We start from the raw sequence: 9,211 nt of genomic DNA on the forward strand, positions 1-9,211 counted from the left end.
ACTGTAACTGAATTTATGTTGGTTTAATCAGTCTTTTTTCGGCATGCTTGTCCCTTTTGGGCGAATGCTAATTATATGAGATTTTCTCTTGCTTCTCCTTACTCAGCTCTAAGATATTATTATGACATTGTGTGAAGGGTGCTGGTGGGTAGAAGAGTGATGAGAAGGGGCTTTGGATTCAGAGGGTGACCTCAGTGGACCCTCACTGGTCTCTATAGTTGAGTGCTTGGTCTGGTCCCTGAAATTGTGACTGCTGATTGCTCAAAATCAAAACCCCTGCCTTGGATATTTAAAGCTGATTAGTAAAACCCTCTTTACTTTTGCATTCCATCTATAATATAATCCTAATGCTTTGGGCAGAATGAGTATAGGTCACACATTAAGAAATGCAAAGGAGAAAAACTCATTAATATATATCAAAATATTTTCATTCCAGTATTGATTCAGAGAAAACATTAACTACAGCAAAATTCCACTACTTTGGACTGGATGGTGAGGTCAGTCTGAATTAACAAAATGTTTACCTTAATTGACTATTACTAAAGAAATGTAATATTAAAGTACGTAGAAAGGAAATATAATACTGTTAAAGATAAGAAAGGGACAATTGTTACTAAACATTTAGAAGGGCTATTTCTTGTGTGCATACATATATTACACTTACATGTCAATATATGTAGATATTCATATATTCTATACATACATATAGAATACATATTAAGTTCTATAAACATGAGAGAATTTATCTTTTTTTTGAGAGAGAGTGAGCACGTGTTGAGTTCAGGGGAAGGGCATAGGAAGAGGAAGAGAGAGGATTTTTTAAAAATTATTATTTATTTATTTGAGAGAGAGAGAGAGCACGAGTAGGGGGGGCAGAGAGAGAATCTTAAGCAGGCTGCACACTCAGCAGAGTTCTATGTGGAGCTCTATTTCACGTTCCTGATATCATGACCTGTGCTGAAATTGAGATTTGGATGCTTAACAGACTGAGCCACCCAGGCACCCCATGCCAACTTACCTTAACAACTGATTTTACAGAGAAGGAAACAACACAGAAAGATTGACTGCTGGATCCTTCCAAGTGAACTCTATGGAAAGAGGAGAAAAAGAATAGCTTTATATTGGAGAAGCCTGACAAATACTACCTCAGCCAGGTGACCAAGGTTAACATCAGTAGTGATAAATCATCTGTATTGTATGTACCTCTGATAGAATGAAAATGATAATTTACCTTTGTGGTTTTCCCCTCCGAAGTCCTTACTCCCAGATCAGTCATTAGAAAGACATCAAACAAACCCCAACGGGGGTACATTCTACAAAATAATGCACCAGTACTTTTCAAGAATCCAGTAAAGGTCATCAAAAACAAGGAATCTGAAAAATTGTCATAGCCAAGAGGAGCCTAAGGAGATATGACAACTAAATGTAATATCGTTTCTTGGAGGAGTTCTTGGAAGAGGAAAAGAACAGCAGGTAAGAACTAAGAACATTTAAGTAAAGTATGGATATTATTTAATAACAGCATATCCATATTTGTTTATTAATTATAATAAATTAATCATCTTCATTTGAGACATTAATAATGGGGGTATAGGTGAAACAGGTGATGGGGACTAAAGAATACACTCACCATGATGATAACTGTATACTGATGAATACTGTATAGAATTGTTGAATCAATATATTGTACACCTGAAACTAATATGAGTGTATGGTAACTCTCCTGGGATTTAAAAATACTTAATAAATAAAGATATTAGTAATAGGAGAAACTGCATGTGAACTCTGCACAATCTTCACATTTTTCTGTAAATCAAACTTTCTTCAGAAAAATTTATTTTAAAAAAGAAACTAAACGTGGATATTATATTGGTTAGCACAGTTCTATACTAATACTCAGGAAACCACTTAAGACTGAAAAACATATTATACTACAGGAGGCAGCCGGTAAAATCTAGGCTATAGAAAAGACCACAAGATAAATGACCCAGTTTCTTTAACAAATAAAGTGTGGGAGGAGTGTAGAGAAAACTGAAGTTTAAATTGAATTAAGAGACACAACTAATCACAACATGTGGACCTTATTTGAAAATGGATTGAAACAAACTGCAAAAAAATGATAATATTATAAAAAAGTTGAAATATTGAACACACACTGGATATTTGATGATCTAAAGAATTACTATTAATTTTCAGTGTGATTATGCTATTGTGGTTATTTTTTCACTATCCTTATCTTTAGGGATACATATTTTAAGGATTAAATTATGTAATCTCTGATGTTCATGCCAAAATAATGTGGAGTATGGCGGGATTGGGTGGGGGTAAAGTGAAGCAATATCGACCATGAATTTTTAATTGTTGAGTCTAGGTTAGGTATATGGGAATTTTTTGTTTTATCCTATATGCTTATACACATGTTCAAAATTTTCCATAATAAAAGGTTAAATGAAATAAAAACTACAAATGGAAAATAACTGTCTAATAAGCCTTACTGTATAGTACTCTATTTCTAAATAGTAAAGAGTTTTCCACCTACACATCACCAATACTCAAAATAGCAGCTTCAAGATAGAAAATGACATTTAAGTTGTGTCTACAGGAAGCCAAAAACCTACTGGTTGATTTGATTAATTCAGACAAAGAGCTAGTCAGTTTAGAAGAGGGGGAAAAAATCAAGCTGTCCATTTCTTTGAGTTTACTGAGTAGCACCTTGTATAGTGCTATGTACTTATAATAAGTGATTAATATTTGCTGGTCAATAAATCAGTGAATTAATGAAGACACAATGTGGTTATGAAGAGCAATTGCAAGAGAACTCAGAAACAAAGGTAAAAGGCTAGCTCTAGGCAAAACTATGGAGAAGGCCACCTTTATTTTCCAATATTCATGTGCAAAGAATATCATTGCAAACACACACAGCCTAAATTCATGACAAGAACAAGAACCAGCTTATAAAACTATCATTAGATTAAGTTTTGACAAAATTCTACTAAAAGTTCTGATGGATATGTGTGTTAAATTGGTATTTCAATGATTTTTATACTGTATATATTTATGTAAGTCATACTATGGAGTATCATGTTACCTCATTTTGTGAATCAGACAAAAATAGGTAACATTATCTCTGTTTTTCAGGTATAGGATAGGCTCTGGGAGGCCTCCTAGCATTGTCAATGCCAGCAGCAGAGGAATGGGGACGGGAACCCAGGTGTCCTGGCACCAAGTCCAGTGATCTTTTTAACACTTAGCTGTATCTCAAGGGAAATACATGATATACTCTGTTGCTTCTGCTTGGATTATACTGGAAAGAAAGTTGGCATGAATAAATCTCTCTAGTTTAGGAACACAAATAACTGTCTCTTTTGCCAATCTCTAGTATTTAAATAGTGTCAGTAAACTGGTGCTTCCTTTTAATAACTGTATATTATAAATGGTCAATATTCTGGGCAACGTAAATCTCTATTAATATTACATTTTGTTTGTTTAGTGATGCACAGCTGAAATCCAGAAATTAAGCTCTGTGAGGATGGTAAACACTCTTCTCAACATTAAATCCTTTGCTATTGAAAAAGAATATGTATTAAAGTATTTTAAAATATTATGTAGCAACTTTATAATATCAATTAACATGAAGCTCATCATTCTGCTCCATTATTTGGCAAATGGCTTTATTCTTTCAAAGTATCTTCCTATAGGAGGACTTCTATTCCTCCCCAGTAGATTTAGTCCATTTATCTATCACAGCTTCACTGTTGCTTGATTTCATTTTCCTGCCTATTTTATGTGCAAAGAAAATCATTCATAACAGCTTCTGTGTGACTGTTTCTCACCTCCAGTCAATGACCATTTCCATTCAAACTATTTTAAACAATGTCTTGGAATGAGTCCATCCCTTGCCTTTGTGTATATTCTATATCTTTTTCCAACTTTCCCAAATGACTCATTTTTTGCCTTTGTTTTTAATTAGAGGTTCCTCTTATGGTTTCTTCCTGAGTATCCCCTTTGGAGCTAGACAGATATTGTGTGCACAGCAGAATGTCCAGCTGAGAACAAAAATACAGACACGCATTTGTTGCAACAATGTTTAAGTGGGTTTAATCAGAATATAGTTTTTTTTTAAAATTTTATTTATTTGACAGAGAGAGAGATCACAAGTAGGCAGAGAGGCAGGCAGAGAGAGAGAGAGGAGGAGGAAGCAGGCTCCCTGCGGAGCAGAGAGCCTGATGCGGGGCTCGATCCCAGGACCCTGGGATCATGACCTGAGCCGAAGGCAGAGGATTTAACCCACTGAGCCACCCAGGTGCCCCAGAATGTAGTTTAACGGTTCAAATATATCCATATTTCAAGGACCACAGAAGAACTTAACATTTTATGCTCTGTTTCAGCAATACGAACAAACCAAATTGTCAAACACTCAACCAGTAGAAGGTGAATGTACTTCCAAAATCATTTCCCTGATCCCCTGCAAATAGCTTGATCACACTGGAGAATGTAACCCATGGAGTTGCCGAACTGTATTTTTCTGCTTTACCTCATGCGGAATAATCAAACTAAGAGTTTTCTGAAATGTCACTTCACAAACACACTGAAGAAACTGGGGAGGTAAGCTGGGATTTCTGGGTTGGAGATAATTCCTCTTGGGCCATGGCAGAGTGGCAGTGTATGTACCTCGGGGAGCCCTAGAAATTTGGGTGAGGGTCAAAGACCAGGACACGGTGCTGAGTGTCAGGGAATTGATCTTCCTAGAGCAGTCACGCCTGAAAATTCAGATACCATCTGCTTATGTCATCAGGTGGCTCACTTCCTTGCTTCGCCAGGTGTATTATTTTTTTATTGTTGTAGTAACAAATTGCCAGAAACTTAGTGGATTAAAGCAACACAAATTTATTATCTTACAGTTCTGTGGGTCAGGAGTCCAGTAAGGGTCTCACCAGATTAACATCAGTGTGTTGGCAGGTGGAGGCTAACATGGTGGGTGGGGCCTCTTTTACAACAAGTATCACTGACTCTTTTGTCATCACATCTCTTTCTCTGACCACTATTGGAAAAGGGTCTCTGCTTTTAAGGGTTGGTGTGATTAGGTAGGGCTCATCTGGATAATCCAAGGAATTTCCCCATCTCAAGATCTGTATCCTTAATCGTATCTGCAAAATACTTTTTGTCATATAAGGTAACACATTCACAGGTTTTGGGGAACAGGAAGTAGATTTCTTTGGGGGCCATTGTCCTGCCTATCACACCAAGAAAAGAGTAGAGTGATAAAAGACTTTCTGGCATCCACCTTTCAACTTATCTTTACCTACTGACTGGATCTGGGCCTACCCATACTCCCCAACATATTCTAACTCTACACTCTTCTTATCCCTTACTTTTAGCTCACCAGGCTCGAAAACCACATCATCTGTAATTTCTCTCATTATTTTCAACAATATCAAGGATGTGGAAAATTCATAAGAAACAAATTGCTTATAAATAAATTTATAAGAAATAAATTATGAGACAAATAAAAATGTATAAGAAATAAATTGCTTAACTGAAAAAAATATGTATTAATTAATTCTCAGTAACAATCTTGTGTCTACACATCAGTTATCTCCTGAGGTGGGGAGAGCCAAAATTTTTTTCTAAAATTATAAATACTCATTAAAACAGTACCATGAGATGGTCATAATATATTTAACAATGGCAGCCAATTGGGATTCTTTGAATAAATAAATAAAATAAAGATGGGTTTCTTCAGAGGAGGACATTCGGAGAATTCCCACCTTCCTTTTAGTCTGTGCCCTAGGCAGCCTTAAGAAGACAGAAGACTATTAAATTATGTTCTTAGGTCCAAATGAATAAACATTATTTATCTATTAAATATTATGGTATTTTATTTTTAAAGAACTGTGCTGGGGCACCTGGCTGATTTAGTCAGAACATTTGACTCTTGATCCCAGGGTAGTGAGTTGAAGCCCCAAACTGGGTGTAGAGATTACTAAAAAATAAATAAATAAAAATGTAAAAAAAATGGTTAAAAAAGAATTCCAGCTTAATAAAGACTGTGCTAATACAAATTTTGGAGGATATATCTTTGCTACAATTTTATTGATGAATGAAATTAAGGTTTTTTTTTTAATATTATATAAACTGAAGACAAAATTGAATTTACCTTGGGGTGCCTGGATGGCTCAGTGGGTCAAGTGTTGGTCTTTTGATTTTGGCTCAAGTCATGATCAAAAGTCATGAGATTGAGCCCTGTGTGGGGCTCCATGCTGGGCATGGAGCCTGCTTAAGATTCTCTCTATCTCCCCTTTCTCTGCCCCTCCCCTACCCAGCCCCTACGTACACACACACTCTCTCTCTCTAAAGAAAAAAAAAATTTTTTTAAATTAAAGAAAAAATTGAACTTACTTTGAAGATAATTAAACTTAAACTTCAAGTTCCTTAATTTTGTATTAGCAGTATTTAATCATACTTTTCTAAAGAAGGTCACAAAAATTACATAAGTTTAAGACTCCATAAAACTTGGGGCCAAGACTGACTGGAGGAGTTTCCTGCTTGAATTGCACAAATGTTTAATAATCATAATATTTCCTTAGAATACATATGTTTGGTCATGTTATTTTGCTGTTTTCTACATCTTAGGTGTGATAGACTATTTTATTTGTTAGCAACTTTTTATTCCTCTCTGATTTTGCCATACTTCCTTTTAATGCAACATATTTCCTCACTGTACTAACTTTGGACTTCGTTGGCCAATGGAATGATGATGAGAAGTATGTTGTGTCCCAGCAGAAAATTACAATGTCCTTGTGTAATTTGGCTCTGTCCCTCAACTTCTGCTCTCTCTCATGAATATTACCTGAATCCCAGAATAAGAAGATATGTAGAACCCAGCCAAACTCAGCATAAGCCCTGTAGACCTATAGCCTTCATGTAATGTGAGTGAGAGATAAGTATTTGTAGTTCCACTGAGATTTGGGCATTGTTTATTATTGTAGCAAAAGCCAAGAATGACTGTCATTCTATTTACTTTTTCATTTCACAATAAGGTATCTATCTATCATCTATCTATCTATCTATCTATCATCTATCTAACCACTCTAGTATTTTCCTAGATTTGCAGTATATATATTACACTCTTTAGCTGCCTTTAATAGGGATACTTATTGGTGGTTGCCAAGGACTGAGTCATTAAACACATGCTTTCTCTTTCCCAGAGACAGTCCTTTATGTGTATTCTTTTTTTTTTTTTTTTCTTTTCTTCTCCTTCCTCCTCTTCTTCTTCTTCTTCTTTTTTTTAAAGTAAATTGGTAGGTACACAAGGAATGAAGCTTGTATCGCTAGGGACTTCAGATCCCAAGACTGTGCTACATGCTCACCATTTTCTGAAAATGCAAAATCCATCCCTGTCTGTTTTCTTGAAGTTAATTCATAAAATATGGGGGTTTTTCTAGTTATTTTTAATTATGCCCCTATAGAATTAGTGCAAATTTCCCCCACTTGTTTATCTGAAAACCCATTATGTGAAGTGAGGCTATGTCCCCCGATGGGTACTATTTACATTTTAAAGTATCTAAGGAGTCTCTTCTGTGGATGCTCTCCAACATAGCCAAATTAATGTCATTTCCATTTTTTGCATTTCCACTAAGTTTCTCCAATCAGTAATAACAGATGGTATTTGTGTGTAAGTTCATTAGATACATTATTTTCTCAAACATACAAAGTTATCTGGAAATCTATCCCTTTCCTACAAGATGCTATGATGCTAAACTATCGACTTTTTTTGACTATGTAAGATGTATCACAGTTGAAATATCTGAATATATATCTATTGAAAAACTTATTCTTTTTTTTTTAAACCTTATTCTTAGTAGAAGGATGAACTGTCTCAGAAAAGCAGCATAATATTCTCATTATTTTACAATTGCTTTGATGGTCTTGACTGAATGTGCACTCCTTGATTCTGTTTCAAATCACTCCTAAATCTGAATTGTGGAAAAAAAAATCTTCATTTAAAAAAAATTTTTTTAAAGAAATAATTACTTGCAGTTATGTAAAATCTTAAAGCTATTTAAAATATCCTAAATTTAAGCAAAGGTAACAAAAATTAATATCCAATAAATTAGGTTAAAAAATAACCTGGATGTAGTGAACGCTAGAGTATCTTTATGCCCTTTTGTATGTGTATGTGAGTTCACATGTATTCTTCCTCTAAAATAAAAATATTCAAGAAGGATTTCAAGGGAGGTTATATAAAAACTTACAGTAGGTACTCAACAAATGTTGAGAGAACAAATTGGACTGAGCTAGAGAAAAGTGTCTTTTTTTTTAGGTGATAAGAAATTGGAAAAAGGCACTTTGGGAACATTGCATGAATATCTAAATTTAGGTTACACTGATATTTATTTGGAATTGATTGTGAAAAGAACACCTTTAAGAGCTTGACTGTATTGTTTCTTCTATTAGACTGAATGTTCTTTTAGCAAAGAATGTTTAGAACATTTAGCAAAATGTTCTTTTATTTCTTTTAGGTCAAGACAAGTGGTGTATGCAAGGCCATCTGTGAACACTGTTTTCTGAGGCTGACTTTTCCATTACTGAGGACAGTTTCATGTAACGGACCAAGCATGGGGCAGATCCTATCAGCACTGGATCCAGGCATCATGGAGCCTTGTGGTGAATCTTAGCTCTTGAAGTGCCAGGATGCTTTTGTCAAATTCTTATTCTTTCTAAATTTCAATGTCTTTACTTGTAAATAAGAAATACAGTTGCTTTAAAACTTAAGATTCTGGAAGTAAAGTGTAGTGGGCTGAATGGTGGTCCCCCAATAAAGATATTCATGTCCTAATTCTTGGAGTTTGTGAATGTTACCTTATTTGAAAAAGGGTCCTGGATATTGAACTAAGTTAAGGATCTTGACATGAGGAATCATCTTAGGTTGTCTAGCTGGGCCCTAAATCCAACAACAAATGTCCACATAAGAGTGAGACAGAGAAACATGAGATAGGCAGAAGAGAAGAAGGTCGTTGAAGGTGGTGGGAAGTCACTCTAAGTAATACCTACAGATATCAAAAGCTGGAAGAGTCAGGGAATGTATTATTCCCTAGAGCCTCTGAGGAAATGCAATCCTGCTACATGTTGGTACCTTGATTTCTGGCCTCAAGAAGTGTGAGAGAATAAATCTTTTGTTTTAAGTCACTCAGTTTGTGGTAATTTGTTA

The 9,211-nt window shown here is 35.2% G+C and overlaps 1 long non-coding RNA gene across 1 annotated transcript; it reads left to right on the top strand.

Moving 5' to 3' along the window:
* Window positions 1-1,435: 1,435 nt before the first annotated feature.
* On the top strand, window positions 1,436-8,839 carry LOC116876733. The gene is made up of 3 exons (XR_004384448.1): window positions 1,436-1,473; window positions 4,389-4,605; window positions 8,523-8,839. It is a non-coding gene; the product is annotated as an uncharacterized LOC116876733 (long non-coding RNA).
* The last annotated feature ends 372 nt before the right edge of the window (window positions 8,840-9,211 follow it).

Source organism: Lontra canadensis, unplaced genomic scaffold (assembly GCF_010015895.1).
Source record: "Lontra canadensis isolate GAN:19392208 unplaced genomic scaffold, GSC_riverotter_1.0 scaffold47, whole genome shotgun sequence".
NCBI classification, from domain to species: domain Eukaryota; kingdom Metazoa; phylum Chordata; class Mammalia; order Carnivora; family Mustelidae; genus Lontra; species Lontra canadensis.